The sequence below is a fragment of the Papaver somniferum genome, chromosome 8 (assembly GCF_003573695.1).
Source record: "Papaver somniferum cultivar HN1 chromosome 8, ASM357369v1, whole genome shotgun sequence".
Lineage (NCBI taxonomy): Eukaryota > Viridiplantae > Streptophyta > Magnoliopsida > Ranunculales > Papaveraceae > Papaver > Papaver somniferum.
In genome coordinates this window covers 10,171,564-10,186,455 of record NC_039365.1, presented here as the reverse complement: position 1 = coordinate 10,186,455, position 14,892 = coordinate 10,171,564, and the positions used below count along the sequence as shown (strand labels likewise).

General features: G+C 35.0%; 1 pseudogene; it reads right to left on the bottom strand.

Moving 5' to 3' along the window:
• The window catches only part of LOC113305055, a 45,581-nt pseudogene extending 45,345 nt beyond the window's left edge, over positions 1-236 (bottom strand).
• Positions 237-14,892: the final 14,656 nt, after the last annotated feature.

The window sequence follows — 14,892 nt, the reverse complement described above, 5'->3', positions numbered from 1 at the left end:
TTTATCCACACCCAATTCGGCCGGCCACCGCCTTGGACTTTGTATGCCCCCAAGCCTAGGAGAATTAAACATATTGGGCCCCGTCCCTTGTATGTATGCTTGTTCTCGCGCATCTCTTTCGATTCAGCAAATTCTTCATCTCGAATATCATCATCTTTAAGAGAATCATCAACACCAAAATCTTCAATGTCATCATCTTCCGTTTCAAGTTCATCGATCATCTTCCATTTCGACATTTTCTAGTTCCTCATCCTCGTCTTCATTATAGGGTTACGAGCTTAACATTTATAAGGTTTTAGGGTTTATAAGGTTATGAGCTTAAAACTCGGTTCATTACAATATATGACACGATCCCACCCCTTTAGGCTATGTTTCCTAATTCAGATTTGATTTCCTTTTTAAAATATTCATAATTTAGCAGTTCCTAGCTCGTTAGTACATGACTTTTGAGCCTATACAAGGAAGTGATCACTGCTTACCCTACATATAACCACAAACAATGTACATGTCCCCCCAAAATTCTTACTATGATGTTTTTCTTTCGTCAAAACATGAAGTTTCTGCTGGTGATTCTCTCCTTGTGCTTTTTACTTGTACTAGTTGTTGAATTATTTTCTTTGTTGTTCACCAACAAAGCAAGAGATTCATCTCTCTCCACTTCTATGAATAATGATACTTCACTCAGCAACATTATTACAAGAGGTTCGTCTTTTTCTTCTAATGATACTAGTCCTTATTGGCTTTCGCCCTCTGGTAATATTGCTTTTGGTTTCTACCAGTTACCGTGTACACATTCCTCATATAATAATTGCAGTGACCGATATGTTGTTGGTACATGGTTTGTTAAATCACCACAAAAAACTCTAGTTTGGACCGCTAACCATAACCATCTTCTACTGCACAAACCATCTTCAATTTTCTTCACTGACCAAGGAAAGTTAGTACTACGTATAATACCATACAGTAAAGATCATCTCCTGTTACCCGATGTACCTGAACCAGCTGCATATGCAAAGATGCATGATGATGGCAACTTTGTATTGTATGGTTCGGAATCTCAGATTGTTTGGGAAAGTTTTGACCATCTGACTAACACAATTCTTGGTGGTCAGAAGTTAAAACCTGGAGGTGATCTAATCTCTGGTAATTATATGTTATCAGTTAGACTGATGGTTTAGTTGGTATATACAATATGGATTCTCTTCATCGGGGATATCGAACTGAAGAGATTCTCAAGGTAGTGTCAGATGAGATTGGGGGTTCAGTAAGTAGTCCACTAACACTGAACTTGGATAATACTGGTAACTTATACATTGTTGATTCTCATGATATAGTACTTAAATATCTTTACCGAAACAAGAATCAACAAGAAGAAGAAGAAGAAGGAAGTTTTGTCAAGGAAGATGAGGAGGAGGTTTACATATATAGAGCTACATTGGATTCAGGAGGGAATTTTAATCCGTACAAGGAAAGAATTGATGGAGATATTATTAGTAGGACTGATGATAATGAAAAATCTCCTTGTGTTCTTGTATTACTATGGCAAGCTGCTGCTGATCAGGTGAATCATGAATTAGAGATATTTTTTATATTATTAGGTATCATTACTCTCATTGGGTTATCTTGTTTATTGTAATTGAATGCCTCCTAGAATCGAGTACAAGGAAAGCCGAAAAGAAGAGAATTAGAGTAAACGGAGATTTCACATTAGCAAAAACATGCATTCACTGAGGAGCTCCGTAGTTTTCTCTTTATTTTCCTTTTCATGTTTGTAATAAGCAAACTATTAAAGTATCGCTATTTATTGGCCTATCACTCATCTGCAATATCTTGATCATTGGCCTAAACTGCAAATATTCGGTATATCAGTTAATGAAGTAACCGGATCATTTGAGAGAGAAATTTATATGTACGTACGTACCTTCCAACAACATTTGAGGACTGACATGTGAATCAACCATGACAGTCTGACGAAAGTAATCCATTATTAGAACCGGCCTCGGCGAATCACCCATGTTGCAAGGTTAGCTTAGCTATTTTTGGTAAATAAAAGCAATAAGGGGCAACCAGGAAATTAATTCCTAAAGCGTATTTATAGTATTTTCAGCGATTTCTAACAATAATAAGGTTGGTCTAGTCCAAGTTACTTTAGGAATGGGATCAGAGGTCTATAAATAAATATAAATAGGGGATGAACTGCAACAGTTGAAGGAAGGGAAAAGTTGTCTTTGGTTAACAACAACAGCAACAGCCAACATGGAGAAGCTGCACACGGCAGAAAATCAACATATATTAGAAAACATAGTTTCGCAATTACCAATTGAGACAGTTTTATGATAGAAGTGTGTGGGCTTCCAACTCAAAACCAATTGGTAACGAGTGGAGTGGCTGCACACCTTACATATTAAGATCTAGGATAAGGAGTTAGCTATGTGGGACTATTTTATAATTTCTCCAACATGCTCCCCTCCACGTGTAGGGCTCTGTGAGTCCGCTACATCGTAGACCAGATGTATGGTTGCCCTGCCTTCTTGGGTCTTACTGGGTCTTACGTCTCATACATGGCCTAGCTCTGATACCATGTTTGAAGTGTGTGGACTTCCAACTCAAAACCAATTGGTTTTATTATTTTTTTTGATTGAATTTATGATGATGATTAAGAAGGATTTTGATTGATAATGGAGATAAGATGGCATGTGGACATCTACTGTCCATACAATTCTACTACTACTTATATTCTTACACTCCTATTACATTTGAACATTGCATTAACACTCAACAATCTCCTGCTTAATGTGATGTTCTACAACTCTAAGTAATTCCCTAAAGTTTTGGAACTTGCCTTTGGGAAGTGCCTTGGTGAATATGTCCGCCAGTGATATTCCGTCTTGCAATACTTGAGTTCTATCTCACCATCTTCAACGGCTTCTCTAATGAAGTGATACTTGAGTTTGATGTGCCTTGCTCTACAATGCTCAACCGAATTTTTAGACATATCAATTGCGGATTTGTTGTCACAAAAAGTTTCGGTGCACCCTTCTTGCTTCTCTTGAATATCTTCCATGATTCTTCTTAGCCATACAACATGAGATGTAGCTATTGATGCCGAAATGTACTCCGCTTCCGCCGTGGATAGAGCTACGATTTCTTGCTTCTTCGATGCCCAAGTAAATATGCCCGAACCAAGAGAAAAAGCATACCCCGATGTACTCTTCATGTCATCAATACACCCTCCCAAGTCGCTATCACAATAGCCAACTAATTTGACATCCAAATTTCTTGAATACATCATTCCAAAATTCATTGTTCCTTGTATGTACCTCAAAAACCTCTTTGCCGCGCCAAGATGTAAATGACTAGGTGAACTCATGAACCTAGAAAGCATACTTGAAGCAAACATGATGTCGGGTCTTGTATGTGTAAGATACAACAAGTTTCCAATAAGACCTCTATAGTAAGTCTCATCAACTTTTCTTCCTCCATCATCTTTCTTGAGTTTCTCATTCATTACAAGTGGTGTAGATGTGGGGTTACAACCAAGCATACCAAATTTCTTCAACACCTTTTTGGCATACTTGCTTTGAGAAATGAACACTCCATCTTCACTTTGATGTACTTCTATAGAAAGTACTTAAGCAAACCCACGTCACTCATCTCATATTTCATCATCATTTCTCTCTTGAATTGCTCAATCATATGAGCATCATTACCCGTAAAGATAAGATCATCAACATATAAAGCAACGACGAGAATATACGTACCTTTTTTCTTCACATATAGTGTAGGCTCACTCTTGCTGTTGTTGCAGTTTTTCCTTTTGAAGTATCCATCTATCTCACTATACCAAGCTCTTGGTGCTTGCTTTAGGCCATACAAAGATTTCTTCAACTTGTACACCTTATCTTCTTCTCCTTGCACCACAAAACCTTGTGGTTGTTCTACGTAGACCTCTTCATGGAGTTCTCCATTCAAAAATGCCGATTTGAAATCAAGTTGATAAAGTAACCAACCTTTTTGGGAAGCCATAGCAATCACGGCTCTAATGGTGTCAAGACGAGCAGCCGGTGTAAAGGTTTTATTGTAGTCGACACCGGGTTGTTGTGAGTAGCCCTTTGCCACAAACCTTGCTTTCTATCTTTGAACAGTTCCATCCACATTATACTTCACCTTGTAGATCCACTTCACACAAATAACTTCTTTGTCACTTTGCCTTGCTACTTTCTCCCATGTGTCGTTATCATTAATGACAACAACTTCTTCTTCCATGGTTGTTATCCATACCGGTTATTTTGATGCTTCTTCAAAATTTTCCGGTTCAAACGTACAATAGTTACATCTTTCATACACTTCACTCAACCTATGCATCTTCCTTGGTGCCGATGGTGGTGATGTTGATGCACTAGTACTTGGAGACATAGTTGGAGATTCTCTAAACCTTGCATTTGGGGGTGTTTGAGGTAGTTCTTCACCTTCTCCAACTTCACTTGTTGCTGAATTTTCTTGCTCTTCATCAACAATAGCGGTTCTCTTCTCAATTTTACATTCTTCTCAATTCCATGAAGCTCCTTCATCAAACAAGACATCACGACTTGTAATCATTGTGTTGTTCTTCAAACTAAACAACCTATAACCTTTTGATTGGAGGATGTAGCCAAGAAATATACACTTCTCGCTTGATTCATCAATCTTTGTTCTCTTCACCTTTGGAATTTGAGAATAACACGCACTACCAAAAACTTTTAGATGTCTTACCGATGGCTTTTTCCCACTCCATGCTTCAAACAGAGTTTGTCCCCATACGGCTTTTGTTGGACACCTATTCATCAAGTAGACGGCGGTGTTAATGGCTTCGGCCCAAAACTCTCTAGGTATACCCTTCTCATGAAGCATGGACTTCGCCATCTCCATCACGGTTTGGTTATTTTTCTCGTAGACACCATTTTGTTGAGGAGTATAACCCACGGTTAGTTGCCTTTCCAAGCCTTCATCTTCACAAAATTTATCAAACTCTTTGTTGTTATATTCTTTGCCTCTATCACTTCTCAAAACTTTGATGTAGTGGCCACTTTTCTTTTCAACAAAGCTCTTGAACTTCTTGAAGACGCTAAAAACTTCGGACTTTTGTCTCATGAAGTACACCCAAGTGATACGAGTAAAGTCATAAATGAATAAATTGAAGTATCTATTACCTCCATGAGTTTGTGTTTTCATTGGTCCACACACATGGATATGTACCAAACCAAGAAGTTCCTTTGACCTCCATGCTACAACTTTTGGGAATGATTGGAGGTGTTGCTTCCCAAGTGCACAACCTTCACACACTCCATCTTTGTGGTTGATATGTTGTGGAAGTCCTTGCACCATATTCTTGTTGGAAAGCACCTTGAGACTATTGAAATTCAAATGCCCAAGTCTTTTGTGCCATAACCATGTTTCATCAATGGTTTCCATCCTCAATGCAACATTTTTTTTGCTTTTCAAACACAATTGGAAAGCTTCTATTTTTCTCCATCTTGATACTCTTCATGACTTGTCTCTTGTTGTTGTGCTTCTTGTTATAAATGGTGCAATATCCATCTTCAAAATGAACCGCATACCCAAGTTCCACAAGTTGTCCAACACTAGGCAAATTTTGTGCCAAGTCCGGAACATATAACACATCTCTAATGTATTTTGCTCCATTTATAGTTTTCACACAAATGGTACCTCTTCCGTTAGCTTGAACCATATTTCCATCACCCATCTTCACTAGAGAGTTTATGGATGTATCCATATCAAAAAACAATCTTTTTTCACCGGACATATGAGTTGTGCATCCACTATCCACAAACCAAACTTCACTTTTGGAAGTCACCATGGCACTTTGACAAGCATAAAACAATTTTTTTTTATCCTTTTTTTCTTCGGCTCTACCGGATTGTTCTTCATCTTCTTTTTATCTACAATCTTTCTCCAAATGTCCATACATTTTGCAATTGCCACATTGTGGTTTTCCTTTGTTACAACAATTCTTATCCAAGTGACCATTCTTCTTGCAAAAATTGCATATTGGTACTTGAGACGAATCACTCTTTGTATAGTTGTTGGAATTAGCTCCTCCTTTCTTCCATTTTTCTTTTCCTTTGAAGTTTGATGTTGATTCACCCTTGTAATCATTTTTCTTTGTTGCTTAATTTTTTGAATCCAAGTTAAACTTTGATTGAAAAGCACTTTCAATTGATTTTTCGGAGTGTCTTAACAACCTTTGCTCATACACCTTCAAGGAAGCCCATAACTCTTGTGACATTAATGTTGAGAAATCTTTAGTCTCTTCCATAACCGCCACAATGGGTTCGAATTTTTCCGGCAAGCACATCAATATCTTCTCACAAATTCTTCTTTCCTCCATCTTCTCACCACATATCATCATATTATTAACAATTTCAACAACTCTTGAAGAAAATTCATTCAAGCATTCATTTTAAGATTCTCAAAATCCCTTCTATAAGAATGTAATTTTAATTCTCTTACCTTCTTATTACCACCATATTCCTTTTGAAGAATATCCCAAGCTTCTTTAGCATTAGGAAAATGAATTACTCTTAGTAGAATAGTGTCTCCAACTCCTTGTTGGATGTACATGGATGCTTTAGCATTCTTCTTCCTACTCTCCTTCAGTAAATTCTTTTGGTCTTGATCTAGAGTTGATGTATCTTCAATTTCATCATACCCACTTTCTACAATATCCCACACATCTTGTGACATGAACAAGGTCTTCATTTCGATGGCCCAAAAATCATAATTTTCTCCATGAAAAAGAGGTATTGATGGTTGTTGAATGCATAGACTTGAGTTACTACTACTTACCATTGATTTGGTTGATGATTGATTGAAGAAATTGAGTTTTTTCTTTTCTAGATCTAGTTTTTGAAGATTTTGAATGTTGCTGATTTTTTTTGATTTAATGGATAGAAATTGATTTTTTTTACTCTCCAAGATCAGATTCACTTGATCTATGCTCTGATACCATGATAGAAGTGTGTGGGCTTCCAACTCAATGCCAATTGGTTTTGAGTTGGAAGCCCACACACTTCAAACATGGTATCAGAGCTAGGGCCGTATGAGAGTGGAATGAGAAGTAGACCCAAAGGGCTGCCCGTCCACCCGTACAGAGGTCCACGTTGTAGTGGCTTAATCTCCGCCCTACACGTGGAGGGGGGGCATGTTGGAGAAACTATAAGATAGTCCCACATAGCTAACTCTTTATCCTAGATCTTAATATATAAGGTGTGGAGCCACTCCACTCATTGCCAATTGGTTTTGAGTTGGAAGCCCACACACTTCTATCATGGTATCAGAGCTAGGCCCGTATGAGAGTGGAATGAGAAGTAGACCCAAAGGGTTGCCCGTCCACCCGTACAGAGGTCCACGTTGTAGTGGTTTAATCTCCGCCGTACACATGGAGGAGGGGCATGTTGGAGAAACTATAAGATAGTCCCACATTGCTAACTCCTTAACCTAGACTTTAATATATAAGGTGTGGAGCCACTCCACTCATTGCCAATTGATTTTGAGTTGAAAGCCCACACACTTCAAATACTTTACATGCCAAACGTGTATGCAGAACTTGGAGAGCAATCCTCCGTGCTAAAGCTGAAAAGGTAGGCTTCCTTTTCTCTTATGCTGAGGACCAGGGTACCTATAAGCTTAGAGAATAGCTTTTCTACGAAGATGAGCATGCTAAACTAGAATTCATCATTCGATATATATATATACAAGGAAGGTGAGATTTGGTTTCTAGCGCTGCAAGTGAATTTATGTTTTGGGAGGTTTGGTTTATGTCCCCCTCCAATTTCTGTTCTCTATCTTTATTTTTTTATCAGTCGATTTCGTTATTGCAATGTATTGAATTTTATAGTGCAATAGTTGCCTTAGAGGGATATCGATATATATATGGGCAACTGTACGCTGACTGTTGTGGGTGTTCGGCACTGTACTGGACTCATCCGAATCATCTACAACGCTTGATTTCAGTTCTATATACTGATCACAAATCTCATGCTCTAAATAACCATAGAGCTCAAGCACTCTTCAGAGTCATCTTTTGATACTCTCCCGTGTCCTGTAATTGACAGTCTCTGGAAATCCCATGACTTCGTTGCATGGAGTTTTTTTTATATCCATTTGGAAACACGTATATAACATTCTTCTTTTCTGCATACACGGAAAAAAATCCGATCAAATGATATCACTAGACCGACGTATTCATTGACAAATTAGAACTCATTGTTTGGCCTCGTCAGGTGATAACTTTGCAGCAAATGCATTAAAGGGTCGACATAACTGTGTGTGATTGAACTTTTCTCAGCAACCGTACTGTCATCAGAAACCAAAAGTGAAAAATGTAGTTAGTGATCAGGGGTTTTGTCATATAAAGGAATGCGGCAAAGGTCTGAAAATGGATTGTACGAGGCACTATTTTGTATCCTTTATAATTTTTGACAAAAACGCCAAGTATTGCATTCAAGTCATACTCCATGAAATCAATTTCAAGAGAGAAATTGCATGCACTTTCCCACAACATTTGAGAAAAGACCGACATGTGAATCAACTATGCCCGTCCTATGTTTTAAAAGGCACCTCGCCTAGCGCCTAATACAACGTAGAACTATGGCATTCTTATGAAAGGCATCCATTATAACCAGCCTCACCGAATCATCCATGCCAACATTCCGTAGGATGTACAAAGCATTTGTGAAAACTACAGGAAGACCCATTCTCCCAAATTTTTCCACTGTCAAACCCACGGACAGAAAAGTTCAGGCGTGCACCCATTTTCCCGTCAAAAATTCGTAACAGACCCATAATTTATGAAATTCTGCTTCTCAGTTTTTAAAAGGCCAAACTACCCTTTTCTTCGAGCGACGAACAGAGAGAAGCGAGAAGAAAACAATGGTGAACTATGATTCTTCGTTTTTAACATTTTGATTTTTCCCTTTGTCAAATCTTTTCCCAAATCCTTTTCTGAATAATCTTCTCAATAAAACTAGGGTTTCTGTTTCAAAATCTGCGGTTTAAATCTGGGGATTTTGGGTTTCTGTTGTCTTTGATTATTCGAGAAGTAAAAAGAAATTAAAATTGAAGTTGAAAAGGGTAAGAAGTGTGTTGCAGTATTTCGATATCAACTGAAATGGAAATTTTCATACCTTATTTGTCTCCATGTTTTTGATCTCAATCGAAAATTTATGATTAGATTTGAATTAAAGATGTTATGCATAATGTCTTATGCATTATTTTGTTTTAGCTGCATAATGTCTTATGCATTACTTTTTCACTTTTCTGGTTATGCATCAGTTTTGTTTAGATGCATAAGACATTATGCATTATTTTGTTTTAGCTGCATAATGTCTTATGCATTACTTTTTCACTTTTCTGGTTATGCATCAGTTTTTTTTAGATGCATAATACATTATGCATTATTTTTGTTTTAGCTGCATAATGTCTTATGCATTACTTTTTTTCACTTTTCTGGTTATGCATCAGTTTTTTTTTAGATGCATAAGACGTTATGCATTATTTTGTTTTAGTTGCATAATGTCTTATGCATTACTTTTCTCACTTTTTTGGTTATGCATCCGTTTTTTTTAGATGCATAAGACATTATGCATTATTTTGTTTTAGCTGCATAATGTCTTATGCATTACTTTTCTCACTTTTCTGGTTATGCATCAGTTTTTTTTTAGATGCATGAGACATTATGCATTATTTTGTCTTAGCTGCATATTGTCTTATGCATTACTTTTTTTCACTTTTCTGATTTATGGATTTTTATGCACGTGCATAATGTCTTCTGCATCATTTTGTTTAGTGCATAAGACATTATGCCATTATTATTTCAGCATAAAACATTATGCATTATTTTTGTTTTAGCTGCATAATGTCTTATGCATTACTTTTTTCATTTTTCTGGTTATGCATCAATTTTGTTTAGATGCATAAGACATTATGCATTATTTCGTTTTAGCTGCATAATGTCTTATGCATTACTTTTTTTCACTTTTCTGGTTATGCGTCAGTTTTTTTTAGATGCATAAGTCATTATGCATTATTTTGTTTTAGCTGCATAATGTCTTATGCATTACTTTTCTCACTTTTTCTGGTTATGCATCAGTTTTTTTTAGATGCATAAGACATTATGCATTATTTTGTTTTAGTTGCATATTGTCTTATGCATTACTTTTTTCACTTTTCTGATTTATGGATTTTTATGCACGTGCATAATGTCTTCTGCATCATTTTGTTTAGTGCATAAGACATTATGCCATTATTATTTCAGCATAAAACATTATGCATTATTTCGTTTTAGCTGCATAATGTCTTATGCATTACTTTTTTTCACTTTTCTGGTTATGCATCAGTTTTTTTTAGATGCATAAGACATTATGCATTATTTTTTTTTAGCTGCATAATGTCTTATGCATTACTTTTCTCACTTTTTCTGGTTATGCATCAGTTTTTTTAGATGCATAAGACATTATGCATTATTTTGTTTTAGCTTGTCTTATGCATTACTTTTTTCACTTTTCTGATTTATGGATTTTTATGCACGTGCATAATGTCTTCTGCATCATTTTGTTTAGTGCATAAGACAATATACGGGAAAATTTAGCTGCATAACTTTTTTTCTGTTTCTTCTACTTGATGTTTTCTTCTTCGTCTGTTTCATCCATTTTTGTTGAAATGTATTTTAGGGTTTAGTCAAAAATGATTTACTTCTTTGAATCATCGATTTTAAATGATTTATTTCTTTAAATGATGGAGAAAAAATCTTTGCAGATCGTTACAGAGATTAATGGAGGAATAGGGAAAGAAACCGGCGGAGAAGAAAAAAAATTATGCCCAAAAACGATGAAGGGTAATAGAATCTTTCAGTACATTTTAAATATTTTTAAATAATTATGGGTGCGACTGTATCAGAAATTAATTGTGGGTCTGGTGGTAAGAATTTTTTTTTTTTTTGTGCCTGCGCCTAAGTTCCCCATTTCAAATAGCATTTGATATGGTATATCACAATAGTTCTAAATCAAAAGATGCTGACTGGGCCTAAATCAAAAGGATGTTGGTATTAGATTTGGGCCTTAACTGGGCCTAAATCATAAGGATGCTGAATTCATAGTTCTTACAGTAGTCAAATTCTACGTAACCAATGTCGCCCTTGTACGAGTGACTCTTGCGTCTGTTATTGTTTCAACATTTTTCTTTAATATAAAATTTCATTTCCGAAAATGAATATACTAACTTGCACCAAATTTAGAAAAGGAGAACAAGTGCATGTTTTAAGTAGTATGGTTGAGGAGACCAATGACCTCGACCCATATTCTACTTGCATCGGGTTTAAAAGGGAAAACAACTTGGTAAGTGCATATGTATATTTATTGTTCATATTAATCACCGATCTTCTGGTAGTTGTCCAATGTCCATATTGGTTAATTCATCAAAAAAAAAATAGTCCCCCTAACTAAAATATTATATTAATATACTTGTATTCATATTTAGAAATTTTATGAGTCCTGCTAGTTTGCCTCCATATCTACTAATAGGACACTAGTTCAACCAAAAAGAAAAAATTGGACATTAGTTCATAATGTTCAAGTAATTGTGAGAGTTACAAATATTATAATGCCTCCATAGGTCATGTTATGGAAAAGTTGAATTGCAAAAAACTTTAATAAATTGTACCAGAAGCAAACACTCATTGTAAAGTTGAAAGATGTCTAATAAAACTATAAGCGATTTTCAACTAGTTGTTCCCTCGAACTTTCAAATTATTTAGCTAAGATCAAAATTTCAAGAACCCATTTCTTTTATGGTGACAAATAAAATAGATCGATCGGAATTATTGAAGGATGCATTATTAACATTTTGACTCTGTTTTTCTCTCTCATTTGATTATTTCATTTTCAATAAGTAGAACTAATTTAATTTCCCCAACCATCTCATTGTCGAATCAGTATACATTTAATTTTTCGAAAATTTGATAGTGCTTTTTAGCATATAACAATAGGAACACATTTTTAAACTCTGTTTTACCTTTTCCGTCAATGGTTGAGAATCTATATAGAATATGTTTGTCAGTTTCTTCGCATTCACAAGATATTCGAGTATTATTTAGTTACACGAAATTGGGTGAGGTTCTAACAAATAATACCTCACACTATCTATCCAAAAAAACATGAGCATATCACACTCTCGTTTAAACTTGGAATGACTATTAGTTTGTTACTCGTTGAGTGGAACTCTTACCAAATGAGTTGACTTAAACCACTGTTCCCAAACAATTTTTTAGGTCAAACCTTCAAAATAAAATAAAAAAAAAACAATGTGTTAATGACAACGTTATAGCTTAGGGACGCTGTCATGTTTGTCCTGCAGAACCAAGTACCAGATTAACCTTCTTCTGCTAATTTAGGCAAGTTATAAATAAGAACAAAGTTTACATATTGGAATAAATAATATTTTTGTTAGGTCCTATCTTAATCATCTTACCTTTTCATAAGAATAATTTGATATTATACAAAATATATAGTTAACTTGTCAATAAATGATTAAACATAATTTTTACACACATGACAAAACAAGTAGAAATCATAAAGATACTTTGAATGTTCCAAGATAAAAATAACCATTTATCTTTCCAAGTAAATCTATACAAAATTAATCTTTATACAAGAATACTTTTTTATAGACTCAATGATATTCTCATTCATAGGTTATTGTATATATGCACACTACAAGGGCCTCTCATAGACTTTTACATATATTTATGAAGCACCGACATGTGCATTCTCAACTTATTAGTATTGGTTTGGTATTTTTCAATTTCTCGGTTATGAAAATGTTTTAGTCAGATGGATCGCGCCTAAAACATCACAATAAAAACAAATCAGTAGTGAAACGGAGACCAGATATATCTTATTTATACATCGGAACCAAAAGTAATAAAAAATTCTTAGTGAAGCGAACTAGAAACTAGCTAGAGAACTGCATTACATGAATTGGGAAAGGATAGTCGTCAGTTGATCACGTTGTGGCAACAACCATTCTACAGTTACAAGTCAATATACCAACTACTCTCTCAACATTTTCGGTGACGTCCATCCATAAGCTAGTTTAAAACCGCAAAACTTGCAAAAAAAAATTATATTAGGTTTTCGACCGTTTCCAAGATTTTAAAACCTCAATTATAGTTTAGATTGACATTTGAAAATTAATCAAAGAATAAAGTAGATGGCGAAGTATATTATTATAATTTGTGAAAAACTGTTTGAAATTTGATATGAATGATTTTGCAAAAGTTTAAATATGAAAGAGCTAAGTGGTAGTGATGACTATGGGATATGATCAAAAGTTTAAATTATTATTATTATTTGGGGATGTGATCGTCAAGTTTTCGAAGAGACTAGCAAAGATAGTTGTGTTTATTTTTTTTATTCAATTCATTTAAATAAAAATCTATCCAGTTACATAAGATTAGTCTTGATTTATCCAGTGAAGTATATCTGGTGGAAAATCATTGTTTTTTTTTAATATTCGAAGTGAGCTTCCTCCTCCCTCGCCTTTTTAGCTTAGGAGTACGATACACTATTACTTATTCTATTAGTAGACTTACAGAACAATAAGTTTTTACTACCTATTTTATTTTTGACATCCATACTTATACTCTGGTTTAGCCAGTGAACAATATGATCTTTTTTATTTATTTAATTACATTCTTGCAGTCTGACTCCAGATTAACCTTGTGATAACCCAACTATTTTTCCCACTACACAACTTCATTCATAGTTATCCATTCCATCTTTTCGGCTACCTCCTCTTCATCCACTAACATCTCATAGTATCTCCTTTTCATTCCAGGGCATGTACTTGGAGAATTTCTTATTGTTAGTACAGTAGCACCTTCACCAGTAGAATTGATAAAAGAGCCATCCATATAGATTTTAATATACTCCCTGTCTGGTGGTCTTCAATCTTGAACCTGCAAACTTAAAAGATTATCAATTGTATAATATTACCAAAAATACGTTGAGAGGTTATTAATTAATTCTATCAATGGGTAAATATGTATATTTTTTTTGAAAGATCTTGGAACATCTATCTTTGTGAATCATCCAAGTAAAGATGATACATTTATAAAGATACTCTTCCATGTCCAGGAGGAAATAAAAAAGTTAGTTGTAATGGAATCAAACCAACCAATCATCCATGTAATAAAACCGGTATTATTAACTATAAACCTACATAACATTCACGTTTACACCAAGCTAGGCAGACCTAGCATAAGGACATTTAAGAAATAAATGATCAAAAAATTCATAGTTATAATTATAAAAACTACAATGGAGGTCAATGTCCTGTTTATATCTAGCTATCTTATCTCACTTGGGATAATATTCTTAAGGTATTTCCAACCAAAAATTTGAATCCTATGAGGTAACCTAGTTTTCTAGATGTTCGTCGGAACATTCCGAGTATAGGCACTTTAACACATAAGTCATCATGATTATTGCAAATCTTCCAAGCAAGCTACTAAGCAATATAATATTAAAAACCTATAAGTTCCTAAAAGAAAATCCCCTAGAGCTTTAGGTTTACAATAATGCATCCAAGCAATAAATTTAATACCCTTGTGTTCAGAATGACCCCACCAGAAGGATCTTCATGAAGAATCCATTTTATTAATCAGATTCTTAGGCATGATAAAGCTTCTCATTTGATGAGTCGATAAAGCATTTAAAACAGTTTAATCATAGCATACCTGCCAGCTTGATTAAGAGTTATCCCTTTCCAATTTTTTAGTCCAGGAACAAAAGATTGAAGAATAGGTTCAAAAGATTTTGTTTTATTTCTACCTCA